This window comes from Palaemon carinicauda, chromosome 16 (assembly GCF_036898095.1).
Source record: "Palaemon carinicauda isolate YSFRI2023 chromosome 16, ASM3689809v2, whole genome shotgun sequence".
NCBI lineage: Eukaryota > Metazoa > Arthropoda > Malacostraca > Decapoda > Palaemonidae > Palaemon > Palaemon carinicauda.
In genome coordinates, this window is record NC_090740.1 from 20,171,803 (window position 1) to 20,195,749 (window position 23,947).

Below are 23,947 nucleotides of genomic sequence, written 5' to 3' on the forward strand. Positions count from 1 at the left end.
CGACAGGAATATGCACGGTAGACTTGTAATAAACTTGTGTGTGTGTGTGTGTGTATATATATATATATATATATATATATATATATATATATATATATATATATATATATATATATATATATATATATATATATATATATATATGGCCATTATTCCAAAATGGCCGGAAAAGATATAGATGTATATATATCTTGGTGGATAACATGTCCTGTGTATCAATCAGTTTTAGCAAGTGCAGCTGCAAAGAACTGTGCAGTTAAGTCCAGGCGTAGCATTAGCACCTGCCACGGCATTCCTGCTTGAAGCCACACTTAATCAGTTCTTGGGAAGATTTTGGTACTACTGGAAAATTTGTCCAATATGGAAACCAGGGACCATCAATATGTTGCCATCCCGTGTCTTGGACTGGGCAAAACTAGCTGTCCTATTAAATAATAGCTCCAAATGTGCCTTGCTTTAAAAAGCAGCTCTCTTGCGATGCTATCTTGGAGTAGCTCTTCTAAGGGAGATGTTATCATAAGCCCTTTGCTTCCTTGTAAAGAGAACCAGTCTAGCCTCATTTACATTTTTATATGAAGTGCCTCTGTCTGCATTAGCACAACAAACTCTTTAATGATTTGCAGGTCTTCATAATCTACCACTGGTGGAGTTGCTCTTATGTTTGTGAAAGTGGGTGTGGTACGCTGAAACACAGTCTATATTTGCTATGCAGAATTCTTTCATCTTCCCATGAAATGCAGACACTGTATCACATCCACTAAATGCAATGAAAAACGGAAGGACTGGCCCTTTTTATCTCATAGCTACTGCAATTTTATAGATAGGTATTCACCTCCGAATATAATCCATAGTTTGTGCAAAAACAAAAATTTTCCATGGTGACATCAGGGTCTGAACTACATATGATTGCACTTATTGCTGTTGCAGGTATTGGGGTGCTAGAGATGGGAGATGAGAATGGGAGAGAGATTACAAGAGAGGAAGTGAAGAGAGTGCTAGATGAAACGAGAGGAGGAAAAATACCTGGTATGAATGATGTGAGGGCTGAGATGTTAAAGGGAAGGGGTGTGACTGTACTTCAATGATTGGTGAGTTTACTTGCTATATGTTTTATGTTGGCAATGGTACCAGTGGATTGGATGTGTGCATGTATTGTTCTGTTATACAAAGGTAAGGGAGATATGCACGAATGTTGTAATTGAAGGGATATTAGTTTGTTGAGTGTGGTTGGAAAAGTGTATGGCAGATTCTTAATTAATAGAATTAAGGATAAAAGAGAGGATGCAATCTTAAAAGTGCAGGTGGTTATAGAAGAGGTAGTGGATTATGGATCAGATTTTTACAGTTAGGCAGATATGTGAGAAATATTCAGCAAAAGGTAAGGATATGTATATTGCATGTATGGATCTGGAGAAACGGTTTGTGGAATATGATAAGGTTATATGGAATTAGTGGAAGATTGTTGCAAGCAGTGAAATATTTAAACATAGGCAGTAAAGCTTGTGTTAGGATAGGAAATGAAGTGAGTGAGTGGTTTCCCGTGAGAGTAGGGCTGAGACAGGGATGTGTAATGTTGCCATGGTTGTTCAATTTGTTTGTTGGAGTTGTAAGAGAGATGAAATCTCAAGTGCTTGGTCAAGGATTGGAAGTGATAGATGGAAGGGATCATCAGTAAGAGGTAAATCAGTTGTTGTTTGTGGAATATACTGTAGAGGTTGTAGACTTGGAGGAGAAGCTGGGTCAATTAGTAACAGAGTTTGGGTGGATGTGCAAGAGAAGGAAGTTGAGAGTTAATGTGGGTAATATTAAGGTTATGAGGTACAGGAGAAGGGAGGGTGGTGCTAGGTTGAATGCCGTTGAATGGAAAGTTACTTGAGAAGTAAATAAGTTCAAGTACTTGGGAGCATGTTGTTGCTGCAAATGGTGTAGAGGAATCAGATGTAGGCTATAAAGTGAATGAAGGATGTAAAGTGTTAAGAGGCAGTGAAGGGAGGGGTAAAGAACAGAGGTTTAGGAATGAATGTAAAGAGAATTTTGTATAAGAAAGTGATTGTACCAACTGTGATATATAGATCACAGATGTGGGGAATGAATGTGACGGAGAGACAGAAATTGAATGTGTTTGAAATTAAATTTCTGAGGACTATGGCTGGTGTAGACCTATCTCAATTAGATAGGGTTAGGAACAAAGCAGTGAGGGTGAGAATGGGTGTAGGAAATGAGTAGGCAGCTAAAGTGGATATGCATGTGTTGAGGTGGTTTGGCCATGTAGAGAAAATGGAAAAGGGATGTCTACCAAAGAAGTTGATGAATGCAAGAGTTGATGGGAGAAGTATAAGAGGAAGGCCAAAGTTTGGGTTGATGGATAAGTGAGGAAAGCTTCAGGTGACAGAAGGATAAATGTGTGAGAGGCAAAAAAATCGTGCTAGAAATAGGAATGAATGGCGAACGAGTGTGACCCAGTTCCGATAGGCCCTGCTGCTTCCTCTGGTCGCCTTGGTGACCGCTGAGGTAGCAGCAGTCGGGGATTCAGCGCATGAGGCTTCATTGGTTGTGAATAATGGGGTAAGATGGGCTGTGTCACCCTACCATTATCAACCTAACTCGGCTGAATCCCTCCTCGGCTGAATCCCTCGCCAGGCTGGGAAAAGAGAAGAGAAAAAATGTCCCCGTTTGTTCTTTTTCTGATGTCGGCTATCTCTCAAAATTGGAGAGAGTGCCATGATAGATGGATAGATAGGAAAACATAGTAGGCTTAGAAAACCGGTAGCCTTGACTTGATCGATATTGGGAATGAAATTGTGAGTTTATAGCAAAGAATCAACATCGTTAGTATATTATTAGTAAATTCATGAAGGAGGCCTATCGGTATTTTATAATGGTCATTGTGTACAAATTGTAATTGGTCACATAAAAATCGTCCAAAAAATAAGATTTCTTCCCTTATTTTCGCATTTCTTGTTTCATGGGCGAGACACTTTTTTCTTTTTTTTTACTATTGATACTCAGTTCTTTGTTTACTTTCTCAGTGTACAATTTCCCAGATACTTATATTCCTCAAGTATACTTACAGGATCATTCTTTACTTTGGTTTTAATCTCTTGTTTCTATTTCTTTATTTTATTATTCATTAATGCGCCGCCTTTTTGGGGATTGACACTGAAAGTCAACATTTTTTTAAGACCTCCAAACTATGACAATTACTTATAGCACATTCTACTCCTTCCCTCCTGTTGGAAATATAATATCATATTATACCAGTCTCATAAAAACCAAAACGAGTGAGAGAGCAGTTTGAAAGATTAATGTTTCCGTTACTACTACAGTACTTTAGTGACACTGACGCTAACACACAAAGTTGCGCTTTGTGATTGTTCACTACGAGTTCAATGTTTGATCATATAACCTTTTATCACTAAATATAGACTGGTATAAGAGAAAGGACTGATCGTTTATTTTGATATAGCTGGTAAGTATAAAATACTCTAATTGTTTGCTAAGGTCTATGCATCGAGCTTACTTGGGGTTGGATTTCACTTCTCTAAACAGTGTCCTCTTCCTTTCTTCTGTCGTACTGTTCAACATTATTAACTTTTACTTCCTAGTGCAAATGCAAGTTTTTCATCTAGTTTTCCATTAAGTGATGCGCGACTTCCTAATTCCGGAAATCTTTCAAATCCACTTACTGTAGTTAGTCAAGATATCTGTGGATATCACTTTTGCTGTTCATGGTAACTATGGTAATTTTTTTTCAGACTTATTTGCATATTATTCAAGTGGGTAAAGTTTTATTGTATTACAGGGTGTGATTTTGAACAGAAAATATATGTTTTCCTATAGTAAGTAACGTGATTTAACAGAATTTGACCTTCATTTCAACCGCAAACGAACAGATCAACCAATTCGGCTAACTTTAAGTTGCCGAATTGGTTGCTGTTATTACGGATGAAATGAAGGTGAAAACCAGTTAAATCACATTATTTCCTACAGGAAAACATATATTTTCTTTTAAAATGGTTAAATATAATCACTGTTGTCATATACGTTGTGTTAAAATATTTAAATATAAGCACTTGTTCAACGGTGTCACTTCACTCACGAATGTACTGCGAACGATAACATTAGCAACGTTACCAATGATACACAGTGTTACCAACGATGACTGGGATTGTTCTCGTTGCAAATGCTACGGTAATATTACCGGTTACACAATATATAAAAAGTACTTAAAGGGTACAGAACCTAACAAACCCACCTAACCTAACCTAGTAATATGATAGGTCACAAACCTCAGGTATTTACTGAGAATGGTAAAATTCTCCATGTTACGAATGATACACAGGGTTACCAACGGTACGGTGACATTACTATTGATAGCAATGCTAGATATTTCCATAGGTATTTTAAATAATTTTTCCATAGAAGTTTTATACTATATAAAAAGTACAAAAAGGGTACAGAACCTTACAAACCCACCTAACCTAACCTAGTAGTATGGCAGGTCACAAACCTCAGGTATATACTGAGAACAGTAAAATTCTCCACGATACCAATGATACACAGGGTTACCAACGGTACGGTGACATTACTATTGATAGCAATGCTAGATATTTCCATAGGTATTTTAAATAATTTTTCCATAGAAGTTTTATACTTTATAAAAAGTACAAAAAGGGTACAGAACCTTACAAACCCACCTAACCTAACCTAGTAGTATGGCAGGTCACAAACCTCAGGTATATACTGAGAACAGTAAAATTCTCCACGATACCAATGATACACAGGGTTACCAACGGTACGGTGACATTACTAACGATAGTAATTCTAGATATTTCCATACGTATTTTAAATAATTTTTCCATATAAGATTTACACAATATATAAAAAGTACAAAAAGGGTTCAGAACGTAACAAACCCACCTAACCTAACCTAGGAGTTCCCAGGTCACAAAACACATATAATGACTATTGAGGAATGACTTACCTTTATGCAGAAAACGTCGAAACTTGCGGGTCACTAGAGGGTGAGACTGACGTCTTAACTACTATGGCTGGGATGTGGATGGTTGTGGGACATCGGGGTCTTGTGGGTCTACCGGGTCCATTGGCTGTTGCTGTATCGGAGGGTAGAGGCGACTGGCAGTAATGAAGAAGTGGTGCAATAACGTATGTTCTGGGTAGTAGTGAGTAAGAAAAGAACCTGGAAAAATATTGCTTGAAATATTCAGTCTTCATTCCAGGTCTCTGTACCCACTCCTTAACTTCTCTCCAAAGTTGTTCTATATTTTGTGTATGGATGGTTGGGTCTTGGGGGTCAATGAAATGTTCCTAATGATTTATAGTTTTATGTTCGTAACCAATTTCCGAAAGAGAGTTGTAGGCAGACCACTTATCACTAATAATAACACTACCAGGCTTGATATATTTCTGAATGAGGGGCATTAGAGTAGCAGAATCACGTTTAGTAGAAAGGGGGGGGGTTGTAACTAAAGAGATGATGAAAAATTTCTTTGATTCACATTCAATACCCCCAAAGACCCATATGGCACTTAACGGTCTACCACGGTTGTATTTAGCTTTTCCAAAATGTGATTCGTCTATTTCAACTATTACTCCATCACCACCAATCGCCTCTTGATTAACGAAGAAGTATTCGATAACCTCGGAACAGAAACTTCTCCAATCGACACTAGTTTTGGAGGATATGTCGATACCCTCCATGAGAGTATCATGATCCCAATGTTTATGTAAAAAGTGGTTTGCAAATAATATTATCTTCCATGGGGGTAGGCGACTTTTTCCCAAAAATGTACCTTTATAAGAAGTAAAGGTATAACCATAACGACGTTTCTTTTTTGTTTTAGGTATTTTGGTTACGGTATTACAATAAAACATGACAAATTCGTAGATAATTTGTATTTGTTCCGTAACCGAAATACAAACCACGCTATTTACATGGGGTATTACTTTCGGCGTAGCTGAAATGGCGAGCCATTAGATTTTTTACGAGGGTTAACTACCCCGCGCTAGTTAGCGAGGGGGTAGGGGAGGGGTAGCTAGCTACCCTAGGAGGATTAATACTACTGGAGATGCCCTGACTCAGAATTCTTTCCTTAACCCGTGAGGCCAGGGTTTGGCCAGATTCATCCCTTCAGACTGTCGAATCTCGATCCCAAGTTAATCCTCCGACAGCGTATTGATACTTAGTCTGTTTTACCCAGACCTTTGCTTATAGCCGATAACTATTTTCTTGTGCTATTTTATTAGCGATGGTCCCTTCCTGTGATGCTTTATCACAAAAAAAAAAAAATAATGTTAAACTTGTTGCTCAACTTATTGGTAAATCAGTTACAAACTCCTTGGAATAATGAACTACAGTAAAGTCGTTGACCTTTATAGCCGTCTATGGATGACATTGAACACAGCTTGTGATAATCTCACAACTGTTGTTACTGATTTTTGCCTAAAGGCAGGCAACTGATTTTTTTCGTACAACCAAGAGCAGCACAGGAAGGAGCCATCGCTAATGAAAGCACAATAAGGGTTACCGTCTCTAAACAAAGGTCTGAATAGAACTGACTACAAATTCCAATACAGTGACAGAGATTAACTTGAAGGATCAAGAACTGACAGTTTGAAGGGTAAAAACCTGGATTCCCTTAATCCGGGTCAGGGCTTCTCCAGTTATTTTTCCTCCAAGTAGCTACCCCTCTCCCCCACACACCGGTGAACTGATTCACTTCGCTTTTGGCTCGGGCGGTGAGCAGACGTGTCTGCTCCCGCCCTCGCTTGGCAGCCATTAATGTTTTGTCTTTACCTAATTACTGTACTTACTTTTCTTATACTTAATATAAATGTAAACATTCTTTATGTTTATGTATATATTTGAGTATAGAAATTAGTAAGTTTTCTTTTCAGTGTTGTGCTGTGTGTGTAGTGTACGACATCGTCACCGCGTAGTCCCAGGCCACCGCGGTTGCACTTCTTGGGGAACGGTCCCTTGGTCCTTCGGTCGTTCCTTCGGCTTCCGATATTCGCCCGCCGTGGGGAATCGTCATCGCTGGACTTTTTCCTTTCATCTATTTTCTCCGCTGTTCCTCCTTCCCTGCGGGGAACTTGGACTCAGCGAAGGGAACGTGGGAGTTTAGATTGACTACGGTCTCTCTCTCCCTCGAGGTCTTTCACCATTTTACTACTACTACGTACTATTACGGTAGCTTCTTTCCCGTCGCGGGTTGAGTTGCTATTCCGTTTATTTGTCTCAATTATTTTCAATGAATCCAATTGTATTTGTTTACTTTTCAGCTTCTGTAAAGAACACTTCCTTTCGGGGTTCAGTTGTTCTTACTTTGTGAACATTCTTAAATGAATTACATATTTTAGATATTAAACTTAGCCGGTGAATATATATATAACTTACGTCTCCGCCGGTCGACAGATTCCAAAAACTCGCGAGCGATCGCCATGATGGCTGCCGGGTGTGCCCACCAGCGCCGACTTTCGGCCAGATACCGCATATACTTCTCCCGGAGTTCAGTTCTTCTCTGTCGGTGGTAGTGACAGCATTGGTTCCGCTCGCGCTTAACCTCAAGTTTCTACTGATTGGTGAAGTACTTGTTCGTGGTTTTATTGCTTTCGCCTGTGTTGGTTATCTTCGATAAAACTCTTGAATCCCTTTTTTGATTATTGTTGCTGAACTTGGCTTTCTTTTTGGACTTTCTTTGAAATTTTCACAATGGCTGACCCTTCTCCTGTCTATCGTAAATGTGCGAAAGACTGTAATAAACGTCTTCCTAAAGCTTCCATCGATCCTCATTCTATTTGTGTTAATTGCCGAGGTAAATCTTGTCAATTAGGGGATCGATGTGAGGAATGTATTGTTTTGTCTGAATTTGAGTGGTTGGAGTATGATAAATATACTCGGAAACTCAAAAGAGATAGGGTTAGAAGAAGCTCTTCTAGATCTCAAGAATTTTCCTCTTCCCATGCCCCTGAACCTAATCCTCCTCCTGTAGTGGTAGTTTCAGAACCCCCTATTGGCACTAATGAACCTTCTATGCGTGATATGTTAATGGCCATTCAAGCGTTGGGTGAGAAGGTCGAATCGTTGGCCTCGGACAGAAATTAACTTATGTCCGACGTTAAGATTTTAAAGGGTCAAAGTGATAAAGTGAAAAGTGCAACAAATGTGTTTAGTGTTTTGCCGGAGGATTCGTCTGTTCGTGCTTGTCGCTTGCCTAGTCCAAGACCTCTTTCAGGCTCCCCTACCCCAGGGAGAAGGAATGTCGTAGGACCTAAGGGAGTGAGAGGTGTAAACCAACGAACAGACGTTCCCTCAAAGGTATCAGACGTTGCTCTTCAAGCACGTCCTTACCATAAGACAGGAGAGACGAAGTTCTCCTCGTCTTCTGATGATTCGTCTGTTAAAAAATCTTGGCGTAAGGTTTCAAGACCGTTGAAGCGCAAGTCAGTCCCTTCAGGACAGGTCCAGCGTCCTGGCTGTAGTCATTGGGACAGCACCGACCGTATTCGGTCATCGGACGATTATTCTCCAGTTAAGCACAAACGTAACGTTGAGTTCGAGGGTCCTGTACAGGGCGATGACGCACAGGCGTTACCGTCGTCACGATCTGTTTCGAGTTCTGTTGACCCTAATTTAAGCGTCTTGCACGATATGCAGTTAAAACTTTCCTCCTTAATAGAAGTTTACGATCATGTTCCTGTACGTAAGGAACCGTTACTTGCGGTTCGTCACGGTACCGGCAAGCGTGATTCAGGTCTTCAACCTCCTAAGCGAGATTTGTCTCGTCGCTCTGACGTTACAGTATCCCTAATGTCAGCTTTGCGGTTAAACGTGATTCAGAACGTGTTTCCCGTCAGTCACGAGACATTGAACTTTAGTTTCCGCAGTCACAACATGACGTTGAGCTGCAGTCACCGCAGCCCTGACGTGACTTTCATCGGCCGACTCCGTTGACCCGACGGGGCGTCGAACGTCTGTCGCTGCAGTCTCGTTTTGACATACATCATCAGTCTCCTCTGTCCTTTCGTGGCGTAGACCATCAGTCTTTGCAGTCTCGACGTGACGTCGTCCCCTCGACTTTTGCTGCGGCTCCTTTGCAAGTTGATGTAGCCTGTCAGGCTTTGCCGCCTCGTCATGCTGAGTTTTCTCCGTGTCGCAAGACTTTACCTTTGTCAGATGATGTTCCTTCTGATGAGGAAGTTGATGATCCCCTTTCAGCTAATGTTCCTTTGGGGATTCAATCAGATGGGGAGGAGCCTAGGATTGTCCAGCAATCCCTTGACTTTAAAAAGATGATGCTTATCTTTAGGGATGTTTTTCCCGATCATTTTATTACTGCGGCTCCACGTTCGCCGCCGTCTGAATTTACTTTAGGCATGACTTCATTGACTCCGTCGTTTACGAAGTTGGTTCTCTCTCGCTCTTCTAAGAGAGCCTTGCGTTTGTTGGGAGACTGGTTAGTAACCAGAAGAAGTTTAGGAAAGTCTTCCTTTGCCTTTCCCCCTTTTAAATTGGCCTCTCGTGCAAGCGTCTGGTATGACACGGGAGAAGTTCTCGGCTTGGGAGTTCCTGCTTCTGCCCAGGGAGACTTCTCAAACCTTGTAGACTCTTCTTGTCGTCTAGCCATGAAACGCTCGAAGATTTGCTGGTCTTCCGCAGAGCTGGATCATCTCCTTAAAGGAATTTTCCGTGCCTTCGAGGTTTTTAATTTTTTGGATTGGTCCCTGGGAGCCTTAAGTAAGAAGGTCTCTTCATCGGACAATGATGTTTCTATTCAAATAATGTCTTGCATGGACAAGGCCATAAGGGATGGCTCTAATGAACTGGCGGCTACGTTCACAGCAGGAGTTCTTAAGAAAAGAGAAGCCCTGTGTTCTTTTCTTTCTGTAGGGGTTACTCCCTGTCAGAAGTCAGAACTTCTTTTTGCTCCCTTATCTTCTACTCTGTTCCCTCAACATCTTATTAAAGATATCGCGGCATCTCTTACTGTGAAGGACACGCACGATTTGGTGGCCAAGACTGCACGCAAGGTTTTGCCTTCTTCTCATGCCAACAAACCCAAGTTTGACACGCCAGCGGCTAGGTTTATTCCGCCTTTTCGTGGCAGAGCCCCCAGTAGGGGAAATTCTCGTTCCGATAGCAAACGAGGTAAGAAGAGAGGTTCCAGATCCTCACGTGGCAGAGTCTGACTGCCCACGGCTTCAGACAGCGGTAGGGGCCAGATTGACGAGCTTCTGGCAGGCCTGGGAGAAGAGGAGTGCAGACCGGGAGTCTGTTTTGTTGCTGAAGGAGGGTTACAAAATTCCTTTTGTACGAAGACCTCCGCTAGTGAAATTTCCGATAGACCGCTCTCCCAGGTATCGAGAGGAGACAAAGAGACAGGCGTTGCATCATCAAGTTTCTCTGTTGTTGGAAAAGGTGTCGGTGGTGAAAGTCTCGGACCTTCAATCCCCAGGTTTTTACAACCGTCTCTTCCTGGTTCCGAAGAACACAGGAGGTTGGAGGCCAGTGCTAGATGTAAGTGCTCTCAACGTGTTTGTTGTAAAAACAAAATTCACGATGGAGACCACCAAATCTGTTTTAGCAGCGGTAAGAGAGGGCGACTGGATGGTCTCTATCGACCTGTAGGATGCGTACTGTACTTCCACATTCCGATTCATCCGAACTCTCAACATTATCTGAGGTTTGTGTACAGGAAGGTGGTGTATCAATTCCGAGCACTGTGCTTCGGCCTCAGCCCTGCTCCTTTTGTTTTTACAAGGCTCATGCGAAATGTAGCGAAGTTTCTACATTTGTCAGGGATCAGAGCCTCCCTTTATTTGGACGACTGGTTACTCAGGGCGTCATCCCTTCATCGCTGTCTGGAGGACCTCAAATGGACTTTGGACCTGACCAAAGAGTTAGGTCTCCTAGTGAACATGGAGAAGTCGCAACTGACTCCATCCCAGACTATTCTTTATTTGGGGATGGAGATACGGAGTCGAGTTTTTCGGGCTTTTCCGTCTACCACCAGGATGGAGCAAGCTCTGCTCAAAGTCCGTCACTTGCGAGAGAAAAGCAGTTGCTCTGTGAGAGTTTGGATGAGCCTCCTAGGGACTCTTTCGTCGCTGGAGCAGTTCATCTCTCTAGGGAGACTCAACCTTCGCCCTCTCCAGTTTCACCTAAACCACCATTGGAACAAGGAGAAGGGCTTAGAGACGATCTCAATTCCAATATCCGATCCAGTCAAGACCTGTCTAGCTTGGTGGGACAGCAACATCAGACTTCGGGAAGGTCTTTCCCTTGCGATCAAGAACCCAAACAATGTGTTGTTTTCAGACGCATCGGATTTGGGTTGGGGAGCGACACTGGACAATCTGGAATGCTCGGGTCTTTGGTCCGCAGACCAAAAAAGTCTTCACATAAACTGCAAAGAGATTTTAGCAGTCCATCTAGCGTTAAGGAGTTTCGAGAGTCTGGTTCGAGACTAAGTAGTAGAGGTGAATGCAGACAATACCACGGCCTTGGCATACATCTCGAAGCAAGGAGGCACTCACTCCCACTCCCTTTTCGTCACCGCAAGGGACCTTCTCACTTGGTCAAAAGCTCGAAACATCTCTCATTTGACGAGATTCGTGCAAGGTGAGATGAATGTCTTAGCGGACTGTCTCAGCCGAAGAGGACTGGTGATTCCCACGGATTGGACGCTGCACAAGGATGTGTGCGAGAGGCTATGGATGACATGGGGTCAACCCACCATAGATCTCTTTGCGACCTCTCTGACAAAGAGGCTCCCGACTTATTGCTCTCCTGTTCCAGATCCAGAGGCGGCTCACATAGACGCTTTCCTACTGGACTGGTCTCACCTAGACGTCTATGCCTTTCCACCGTTCAAGATCCTAAACAAGGTGCTTCAGAAGTTCGCCTCTCACGAAGGGACCAGGTTGACGTTGGTTGCTCCTCTCTGGCCCACGAGAGAATGGTTTACAGAGGTACTTCTATGGCTAGTAGACATTCCAAGAAGTCTGCCGTTACAGATGGATCTCCTGCGTCAGCCTCACGTAAAGAGATTTCATCAAAGCCTCTCCGTGCTTCGTCTAACTGCCTTCAGACTATCGAAAGACTCTCTAGAGCTGGAGGGTTTTCGAAGGAGACAGCTAGAGCGATCGCGAGGGCTAGAAGATCCCCTACCATCAGGATTTATCAATGTAAATGGGAGGTATTTAGAGACTGGTGCAAGTCCTCCTCTATTTCCTCTTCCAGTACCTCTGTAGCGCAGATTGCAGATTTTCTGCTTTATCTGAGAAATGGTCGCTCCCTTTCTGCATCCACCATTAAAGGCTACAGAAGCATGTTAGCTTCTGTTTTTAGGCATAGAAATTTGGATCTGTCTAATAACAAAGATCTTCAAGACCTTCTTAAGTCTTTTGAGACTTCCAAGGAGCGTCATATTTCTACTCCTGCTTGGAACTTGGACGTGGTCCTGCAGTTCCTTATGTCAGACAGGTTTGAACCGTTGAATTCAGCCTCCCTGAAGGATCTTACCCGCAAGACTCTTTTCTTAGTGAGCTTGGCTTCTGCGAAAAGAGTTAGTGAGATACAGTACATGCTTTTAGCAAGAATATCGGCTTCTCCGCTAATAAAGCAGTATGCTCGCTTCAGCTTGGTTTTTTGGCCAAAAATGAACTTCCGTCTCATCCATGGCCTAAATCGTTTGAACTTCCCAGTCTATCTGAGATTGTTGGGAATGAAGTCGAAAGAGTTCTGTGCCCAGTTAGAGCTCTTAAATTTTATTTAACTAGAGCCAAACCGCTGCGAGGTAATTCAGAGGCTTTATGGTGCTCGGTTAAAAAGCCCTCTTTGCCTATGTCGAAGAATGCGTTGTCTTATTTTATTAGACTGTTGATTAGAGAGGCGCACTCTCATTTAAGTGAAAAGGATCTAAATTTGCTTAAAGTTAAGGCTCATGAAGTTAGAGCGGTTGCAACTTCAGTAGCGTTCAAACAAAATAGATCCCTTAGAAGCATTATGGACGCGACCTTTTGGAGGAGCAAGTCGGTGTTCGCTTCATATTACTTAAAAGATGTCCAGACTCTTTATGAGGACTGCTACACGTTGGGACCATTCGTAGCAGCGAGTGCAGTAGTGGGTGAAGGTTCTACCACTACATTCCCTTAATCCCAATATCCTTTTTCTTCTCTTGAAACTTTTAATTTTTTGGGTTGTACGTGGAGACTGAGAAGTCTTCTGCAATCTTTTGATTTGGCGGGTGGTCAAAATATTGTTTCTTGAGAGTGCCCAGATTAAGGGTATTGATGAGGTCCTGTTGTAGGGGTGTTCACCCTGATTATAACCGCTCCTGGGAGTCTTTCAGCATCCTGAGAGGATCGCTGGGCTTCGTAAGGATAGTGGACTAATGAGGCAGAGTATTCATCAGACTCAGCTTCCTTATCAGGTACCTACGTATACTTAAGTTTGTTTTTTGAATATTTGTCAAAAACTCTTGAGCATATATGCCTTTATTGTTTTAATACTGGTCTCTACCCTCCACCATGGGTGTGAATCAGCTACATATATATTCACCGGCTAAGTTTAATATTTAAAAATGATATTTTCAATTTAAAATAAATTTTTGAATATACTTACCCGGTGAATATATATAATTAAAGGCCCTCCCTTCCTCCCCGATAGAGACCCTACAGACTGAGAAGAACTGAACTCCGGGAGAAGTATATGCGGTGTCTGGCCGATAGTCGGCGCTGGTGGGCACACCCGGCAGCCATCATGGCGATCGCTCGCGAGTTTTTGGAATCTGTCGACCGTCGGAGACGTAAGCTATATATATATTCACCGGGTAAGTATATTCAAAAATTTATTTTATTAATAAAAATAACATTTTAAACATTATTGTAAGATTTTTATATACAGTATGTATATACAGTAAATTTTTTTCTCCTCCCCTCCTTCTCTGAGCGCAGTGACCTGGCCTCTGCCTCAGGGGAGTCGTCTTTTCTCCTACATTCTGATGTTGATATTGCTTTCTCCTTGCGAGTTCATCGGAGGGAAGACTTTTAGTGGTCTACCCAGAGCTGGACTTCGGTCTTGCTCCTCTTCACTGATTTGGCGTCGGATTACTGGCCTCTCGGGGGTAACCTCTCCTGTCCGCGGGTTAGGTTTTCCCCCTGGTGATGGGAATTTTTTAATTCTGTCTTTTTGTTTTCCTTAGCGCTAACAGCCTATGAAGTAGTGGAAAGTTAGATGTTCCTGCCAGCCTTCATCTTCTTTGCCTTCGCCTACTGCAGTTTTGGGCCTCTGCAGCAGTAACTGTTCCTCGATGTTCTGCCGGTAGCCTCTTCGGAGGGAACTCAGAAACAAGCTTCGGTTTAATTTTTCAGGCAACACTTTATGTCGACCTTCAATTTAAGATAGATCTTGTTGAAGGGAAGCAGAGAGTCCTGCCCGGAGGTTCGCCTCCAGGTGTTGGCACCTTTCGAGGGAGAGTTCCTCCACCTGCTGCTGTTTGGCAGTCTTCCTGCTTGTGGGGAGGATTTCCGACAGTGGCAGCAGATGTTGGTAGCCTTTCCCGTCCGTGGGAGAGTCTTCCTTTACCTGTTTTGATCTCCCCTTCAGGGGATTTGGATTCGTCCATTCCCGTCCTTTGTGCTGACGTTCGGTCTTCGGGTAATCCCCCTAGAGAACAAATTTCGGCTTCTTTCTCAGGCAACACTCGATGTCGACCTTCGATATGAGGTAGGACTCGTTGAAGGGAAGCAGAGAGTGCTGCCATGAGGTGTTGGAACTTTTCCTTCTGAGGGAGTCCCCCTCCACCAGCCATTGTTCGGCAGTCTTCCTGCTTGCAGGGAGCATTGCCGATAGTAGAAGATGTTGGTTGCCTTCTCGTCTGTGGGGGGACTTCCTTCACCTGTTTCTATTCTCCCCTTCGGCAGGATTGGATTCGTCCTTTTCCTGCTCCTCATTTTCGGAGCAGATCTTGCCCAGTACTCATCTCGTCTCATCAGCAAGACTCGTCTCTCCAGCAGACTTGTCTTGCTTCTCACAGATCTTTATTCGCCGATTGTCACCTCGCCGAACTCCTTCTTGCTGATCGCCAGCTCGTTGTTCGCTGATCCTCAACTCGCCAATTGCCAGCTCGTCGTTCGCCGATCGCCGATTTCTAGTTCACCGATTGCCAACTCGCCGATCGCCAGCTTGCCATTTGCTGATAGCCGGCTGCCGATCTTTAGTTTGCCGATTGTCAGCTTGGTGTTCTCCAACTCGCCACTCGTCAGCTTGTTGCTCGCCAACTCGCCAATCACCAGCTCACCTATCGCGAATCGCAAGTTCGTCGTTCACCAATCGCCAGTTCACCGATCGCTAATCGTTGTAGTGGTTTGCGGACTGTGGCCAGAGGTAACACCCAAACTGCCTAGTGTCCGAATGCCGACCACACTCCTACGTTCACTACACAAAAAGGTAAGATGGTGGAATACACAAAGATCTAGGTAACAGGTCAAGAGAACGGAGCACTGGGCACCACCCCTTGATTTATACTGGGTAAGGGGACCCAGCTAAAAGCATAATTACATTATGTTATTCAGACATAAGTTGTTTTCAGGTTAAGTAAAACAAAACAATGATACTAAGAAAAATAACAAATAGTGGCTAAAAAGGGGACACAATGGTGTAAGGTACTTGAATGAAATGCTGTTTTCAAAAAACAAAAAATATTTATTTTTGTGAAAAGAAAAAAAAAAATATATCATTCCTGAGAGAAAGAGATAAAACTTACAATCCTCAGTGTTACACCCGGAAGGGATGGCTAAATAGCATATCAAATGTGAGTACTGTACAATAACTTCCTAAAGCTATGCTGCAAACATCTACATATTATAGTACATAATGAAACACAAAAAATAAGATGTGACATCAAGAGCCTTTTTTCAGGATAAAGCCCTATCTGGTTTGTGATGCAAATTTTCTAATTGTTAACATCAAGACAGAGCCTCTCTGTTTAATGTAGATATTATTCAGAGAAAGTTCCAGGCTTATGACAGAAAATACTTCAAGCTTAAAGGAGAACCCCGCAACACTGTGGTTCATTATCTGCATGATCAGTAAACCGGGTTTGGGCATTGACAACACTTAAAAGTTTGGCTGCCGCTGAAAACTTTTCTATGCCACTTTATGTTCACTTTTTCATCATCACACCAATCCACTAAAGCGATCAACAACCCCCATCAAGGGCTTGTCAACAGGTGACTACTCGCGAGCACTCTCCAACTGCCCAGTAACCACGATACCCAGCCGTTAACCATTGATTAACATTCGCCAGACAGATGCTGCTGTAAGGAATAGCAACAATCTCATCAGGGCGCATGGTAGGGTTAAGCGTTGCCTTACTTCTATCAGTTAAAGGAGTTCTCTCCCAGGGTAGAATCCTTACACATGGTATTGCGTCCCATCCTTTACGCCATGAGTCAATCTCCCATGCGAAAGGATTCGCAAGGAGCTGTCCCTTTGGGTCGATGTCCATACCATGTTCGAGTTCGGACAAGGGCTAAGTCCACAGGTCTTCATTTGCACGCTGGACCTAAAGGACGCATACTTCCAAGCCCAAACCATCTATCTTCTAGGAAGGATTGAAGATTCAGTCTAGACAAACAAGAAACACCAGTTCAGGGCACTGTGCTTAAGTCTTTCCACAGCCCCCATTCTGGACTCACAGGATCGGCTTCTGTCTCCTCCATTTCTGGACGACTGACTGACCTTAGCAGACTTGGTGGCAACTTTGCCTTAGCACTGGAACTTCTGAAGTCTTTTTACCAAGATTTGGTGATCAAGATAAACCCGTGGAAGTCTTCCCTACTTCCATCTCATAAGACTGGTGTACAGTATCTGGGAATGATTCTAGACACCAATCTCCACAAAACCTTCTCATTAAAGACAGGCGTAGAAAAGTCACAAGACCGTTTCTCAAAACGAGAAGAACTCCCAGCCAGAGTGACTAATTTTTTCTTCGGACACTTATCATCTCTGGCCTGTCTAGCCTCCAACTTCCACCACAATATTTGTTCTCTCCAGGGGCGGCTTGAGTCTGATTGGAATCAGGCCGTCAATTCCCAAGACATTCTGACCCCCATGGGACCAGAAGTTTGGATGAACCTTAAGGGATGGATGTCAGTCGAGAATCTACGGAGTGGTATAACGTTCTCTTCCTTCCCCATCCCTCGGACTTGATGCTGTGCTTAGACACATCAAAATAAGGGAGAAGAGACCATAGTACTGCAACACACGACCTCAGGCCTCTGGACAGAGTCCAAAAGTACCTTCACTTAAATATCTTAAGAGATGAAGGCCAACTTTCCAGTCCTTCAACAGCCTCATCAGTTCCTAACGGGCCACACAGTGGTGCGAAGAGCAACATCACCACATAGGGGCTCACATCAACAAGCAAGAAGGAAATAGCTCGCAGCCTCTTCCCATCTAACAGTATAAATACTAAGATGGGCCAAAGTCCGTGTGGTACCATTGTCAACCAGGTTCATTCCAGACTAGAGGAATGTGCTCGCCGACAATCTATGCACAGCATCTCAGATAAGGTGTACCGAATGGTCTTTGGATCACTTTGTAGCCGACAAAGTCCCAACTTTACGGGGTTCTCCAACAATGGATCTGTTTGCAACACCCCCGAAACTCAGGCTTCCACTGCTCCCCAGTCCTAGACCCAAGGCTCTCTGGCAAGAAGCATGCCACCAACGGTGGGTACAACAATGATGTTTATGTCTTGTCCCTGTTTTCTCTGAGAAGGTTACTCAGGAAGGCTAGAACATCGGTCAACCTCTCAAGGGCTCTCATAGTTCCGCTATGGCATTACGCAAAACGGTTTCCAAACCTTCCGCAGCTCCTGATAGAGCCTCCAAGAGAACCCTCTCCACGACACAGACAACCACACTTCGACATCTACCACAAGCTATATCTTTGCTATGATTGTACACCTGGAGACTACCAAGTACCTCCCCTCTCACAGAGGCTTTTTGCAATGAGTTTCGAAGAGGTTGTCTAGATATCTGAGGAATTCCTCAGCATCAGTCTACCAGGAAAAGTATAACGTCTTTTGTGGTTAGTGTCATGGGAAAGAGTATCTCTCCACTCGATACCTCTATTCCAGCAGTAGCGGAATCCTCAAGTATATGCAAGAGGAAAAGATCCCCCTTTTTCAGTTTCAGCAGGTAAAGACGATCACTCAACCTTAAGCCTTGCCTTTAAACTGAAAGTTAGGGACATTCTCTCATCGCTAGATCTTTCCTTACTCATGCGGACTTGCCTTTTCCCAGTCTGAATTGAGACCTCCCTCTCGGAACACGGTTCAAGTTCTCCGGTCTTTAAGGAGACCTCCTTACGTTCCACTTCACCAGGCAACAAATTTTCACCTGCTTTGACAGTGGCCAAACGAGTCAAGGAACTTCATGGTCTCTCTTTCGACATCGCCCATTAATTAGAAGGGTGAAAGGCAGCGTTCAGTTTCGCCCCCAGCTATGTTACCAGACACAGTCTCAACTCTGTAACTGATGATCTAGATCATCTGTTACTGTAGCCGGGGTTGTGGCTGCACAACAGCTGGTTGTATACCTCAAGCTCCATATTGGACAAGTAGCAGAAGGTTAAGGGTACTGTTACCCGGTTTTAGTCTGCGTGAATGAAAAGATTTGACTGGCTCTTATTCTTTTCTTCATCCTCCCCCTCTCTTGGGGAAAGCAGCATCCTGGGTTCTCTGCATAAACTGACCTCAAACCATTGCAGGTAAACCATGCTCCCTTGTGTACCTATTATTAAGCTAATACTGTTGTGTCCCCATACCCTGGCGAGGTGGTATTGGGAAAGTCTTGGTTACAACCGTTTTTCTTACAAAAAGACTCGGAATAACTTTACCTAGACAGTTACCCTTCTAAATATCTCAACACACAGCTTGCATAGGGCGAGGACCTTGCATAGCATGGTTTTAGCGAGGCGCAAGTACTCCTTATTTTGAGTACTAACATATTCAGATAAGGAGCCCCCTGGTAAAGCTAAAAGCCAGATTGGCAAGGACCACTCTTCCTAATGGGTGAGTCATCCCTAAATAAATAGCGTAGGTTTGTATTCCAGGTACGGAACAAATGACAAATTCTTAGATAATTTGTATTTTTCCTAACGATACAAACCTTAGCTATTTCTACAAACTTGCCTTCCAGCCCTATCCCCCTTGAAGTCCTACCTCCAAGCAAAGTGAGCTAAATCACCAGTGTGTGAGTGGGAGCGGTAGCAAGCTACCCCCCTACCCCCCGCTAACTACCGGTATGGGTAGTTAACCATCGGTAAATTTGAATGGATCGTCATCTCAGCTTCGCAGAAAGTAATACCCCTAAATAAATAGTTAAGGTTTGTATCGTTAGGAAATATACAATTTTCAATATTAAACTTACCCGATAATCATGTAGCTGTCAACTCCGTTGCCCGACAGAATTCTACGGGAGGGATACGCCAGCTATCACTATACTAGAAGGGGGTGTACTCACAAGCGCCACCTGTGGCCAGGTACTACAGTACTTGTTGTTGTCGCCACCTCACTTTTTCCTCTGTCGTGCTTCCGGCTAGACGTTCTTGGATACGCTTATGATTTTGGAGTATTGTTCACGGTTTGGTGAAGTATTTCTCTAAATTTGCAGCTATTCGCTATACTGGAAACTTCTTTGTTAGCTTAGCTAGCGTTTGGAATTAATTTAATTTTTATGGTGACGAAGAGAGTATGAACTCTCTTTCACCTTTAAATGGCCGACCCTTCCCTTAGTCGGAAGTGTTGGTGTCTAAGAGAGTATAGACTCTCTTTCTTAGTTTTGTTATAGATTTATTTTATATCTCTCCGCCTTTTATAGGCCTCTTCGATTAACTTACTTTTATTATAAACTTATTAAAATTAATTTTTATATTTGTTTATATTCGACCTTTCCTAATAGTAGGCGGTCTTTTCTTGGTACCGAAGTTGATTAACATTGAGCCCGTCATTTCGGTTTTACCTGTTAACATATTATGCTATTTTAATGTCTTTGAAAGAATTTCTTTGATAGTCTCGTACTGTTTTCAAAGTTGAACTAACGTTTTGTTTTGTCTCTGCAGTTGTTGACGTTCAGAACGTTCAACTTGCGCTCTATCGTTACGATAGAGGAAGAATTTTCACGGTGTCACGTTGCAGTAAGAGTAACCGTGTCTAGCGTTTTGTTCATTCTTTCTTAACTTAATGGTTTTAATTCTAATAAAGGAACTTTTCATTTTGGGAAATATTTCAGTTTTTTCCTTTAACAATAATATGTTTTAACGATATATATGATTGGGCTCTTCTCTCAGGTTCTAAGTCAAGAGAGAGAGAGAGAGAGAGAGAGATGGAGACGGAGGGAGAAAGAGGAGGATAAACGTTTCATTCAAGCGAGTAACGTTGTTATCGTTTTTGCTCTTCTCCCTAGTCTCTTTAGGGGAAGAAGGTAAACGTTTCTAGAGTGATCTAGTGTTTAGTCTCTTTCCAGCCACTGAATTATTTATCTTTCATTAGATTTTTCTGTTACATTGTAATTCTGTTTTCGCAATTACTAACTTTTGAGAAAGGATAGAATTGCGTGTTTCAGGTACAAACCACTTAAAGTTTCGAGTTCAGTGAAATAAGTGCAAACAGAAATCAAAGTGATAAGTGATTAGCGCAAAGTGTGTCAGTGTTGTGCGTGAGGGTACTTCTGTGCGTGCCAGTCGTTCTCCCAGTCCGGGACCTCTTGCAAGCTCCCAAGCCCAGGGGAGAAGCAATGTCGAAGGGCAAAAGGGTTCGGCAGGCCTTGATCGGCGCACAGAAGTATCCTCGGTGGTTGCGGGCGTGTCTTACAGAGACCGTCACTCCCACCCGCAGACGATTGAGCCCTTATTTTGCTCGTCTGCAGAAGAAATTTAGGGGAGAAAACGCTGGTCTCAGGTCTCAAGACCTCTTAAACGTAAAGTCCAGACCTATGCCAGACGTACGAAGTTAGAGTTCAAAGCTCTGACTCGCCGCAGTCATCAGTTGAACGCACTCCGCCTAAGAGGAGTAAGGTTCTGCCGCAACAGATCTCTGCTGTTAAGGCTTTACCTCAGCAGACTTTAGTGTCTGCCGACCCCAAGTTGACTCTACTGCAGTCCATGCAGTCACAACTTTCGGTCTTGATGCGTGAGTGTCGGGCTGAGAAGGTTGCGCCTCCGCCTGCGCTCGCTCCGCCTGCGCTCGCTCCGCCTGCGCTCCCTCTGCCTGCGCTCGCTCCGCCTGACCGCAGTACCGCCTGCCAGGCGTACGATGTTGAGCCACGTTATGAGTTTACTGATCCCAGTGGTGTGCAGCTCCCTCCGCCTTCCTTAAGGCAACCTCAGCAATGGAACAGGAGGCTTATATCTCTCTTCCTCCGCTTCCACTTGCTGTTCCACCAGTGAGGCACACTCGCTTGAGGTACAACAACCTCTCCCATCCATGAGTCAGTCTCCTCAGCTCTCGCTGCAGCGAGCTCAACCCTCCTCAAGGCAAGCACCTCAACACCTTAGCCTTGCGCCTCAGGAGCCTCAACTTGCGAGACATTTACTGCGTTCTGCGCAGCCACTACCTCATCGCTCTCAGCTCACACCGCAGGAACCTCAACTCGTTCCTCAGGAACTTGCTACTGCTCTTCCGCCAACCACTCAGCAAGCGCAACCCTTGAGTTCAGCCACTCATGCCAGGAGTCAACCTCCTCCACCCATGCGCCTACCTTCTGCTACTTCTTTTGATCAGCCTTTGCAGACTGAGCCTCAGGTGTTCCCTCAACAGAGTCTTGAAGAGGAAACCACAACTATTGTTGTTCCAGCTCGTGCTGACTCTGCTGTTCAGCATACCTTACCTCCATTTTCAAACATTATGATAATGGAGGTTATTTGTATTACTTATTTAAAAATATATTTGTATTCCTTGCAATATATTTTTAACAAATCGCAAATATGGCAAAAATCATGAGTTATGAATGTAAGGTAATATTATGTTGATATTAAACCCCTTGCAAGCATGCATGTAGTAATGCAGTGTTGCCAACAGGGCGAGTTTCCCTTTCCGGAGGTGAAGTAGATTATAGTACATTTAGTGTAGCTTAATTCTACGATTATCATGCCGGCTATCAAATTCATCAACAAAACAGTCTAAATCAATTCCCTCGGCACGTGCACTTTCAATGGACGGTAATGCGATATTACTCACTCTAGCACTGGTCATGGAATTTCTGAGAAATGTTACACGCCATGCAACACGCTCTGCTTACCTTACAGCTTGTTCTACATACAGCATGCTCTGCATACAGCATGCTCTGCTTACAGCATGCTCTGCATACAACAGGCTCTGCATACCTTACCGCATGCTTCTCAGTCACACATCTTTGGTTGTTGCCAACTCACTAGACTGTCAAGCAGTTTCTTAACGTTGCCTTCTAGTCTGCTGCGTTTGCACAGTGTAACCCTCACTGAGAGAACTTAGCTTTTCTCGGATATGGTCCCTGTAGATGAGAAAGTGCTTTTCTCCCTCCTTCTGATATTCCCTTGAGGACTCTGTCATTTGGAGAGGAGCCTTTAGCTGCGTAGCCTCCTATGGACTTTTATTTAAGCATAACATGCTTCCAGGGAAGGTAATGGTCCCACTTCAGTCGCTAATCCCGTCTGTTACCACACCTGCTCCCATAGTCCTTGAGCTGTGTTGCAAGACATGCAGTCCAAACTTAGTCCTTGTTAGAGGATTTTTTGTTTACGGAGTCAGTGTGTCACTGGGAAGACGTTCAACAACCAGCAGGAGTGACTTGTTGTGACGCAGTACGGCAACCTTAGCAACCCGATAAGGAGTTGTCTGTACGACCCAGACAGTCTAGACAGCTTCGGGTTGTCACTGTACTTCCTCGCTTCCCCATGGTTGACAGTTCACAGACTGTGCAGCAGTACCATGATCTTGTGTCCGGCTCCGTCAGACGACTGGCTTTTAAGAGTTCCCACAAGTCGTCGCTGTCTGGAGATTCTCAAATGGACTATGGATCTGACCAAGGAACTGGGCCTCCTGGTCAATTTTGAGGAGTCTTAGCTCGTCCCATCCCAGATCATTGTCTCCCTGGGTATGGATCTTCAGAGTCGAGCTTTTCGGGCTTTTCCGTCGGCCCCAAGGATCTTCCAAGCCCTAGAATGCATCCAGAGCATGCTGAGAAGGAACCGATGCTCAGTCAGGTAGTGGATGAGTCTAACAGGGACACTTTCATCGCTGGCCCTGTTCATCGTGTTAGGGAGACTCCACCTCCCCCCCCTTCAGTATCATCTAGCTGCTCACTGGATAAAGGACATAACGCTAGAGACGGTCTCAGTTCCTGTTTCCGAAGAGAGAAGGTCTTCTCGCGTGGTGTAAGAACAGCTTTCTTCTCTAGGAAGTCTACCTTTGGCTGTTCAGAAACCCGACCGCCGTCTCCTCTCGGACGCATCAGACACGGGCTGGGGTACGACTTTGGACGGATAAGAATGCTCGGGAACATGGAATCAGGAGCAAAGGACACTTCACATCAATTGCAAGGAGTTGTTGGCGGTTATTCTGGCCTTGATAAACTTCAAGTCCCTCCAGCTTAACAAAGTGGTGGAGGTGGACTCTGACAACACCACAGCCCTGGCTTACATCTTCAAGCAGGGAGGGACTCTTTCGTGGAAGTTGTTCTAGATCGCAGGGGACCTCCTCATCTGGTCTAAAGATCGAAAGCTCACGCTGGTAACGAGGTTCATTCAGGGCGGTATGAATGTCATGGCACATCTGCTCAGCCGCAAGGGTCAGATCATCCCCACAGAGTGGACCCTTCACAAGAATGTTTGCAGCAGACTTTGGGCCCTTTGGGGTCAGCCAACCATAGATCTGTT

At 43.9% G+C, this 23,947-nt stretch overlaps 1 protein-coding gene across 1 annotated transcript in view; it reads left to right on the forward strand.

The window, feature by feature from the left end:
- Positions 1-3,317: 3,317 nt before the first annotated feature.
- LOC137655685 (nitric oxide synthase-interacting protein homolog) overlaps positions 3,318-23,947 on the forward strand; it is a 137,175-nt gene continuing 116,545 nt past the window's right edge. The window contains exon 1 of the mRNA XM_068389644.1: positions 3,318-3,469. The gene's annotated coding sequence lies outside the window, so the exon portion shown is untranslated. The remainder of the gene's footprint in view (positions 3,470-23,947) is intronic.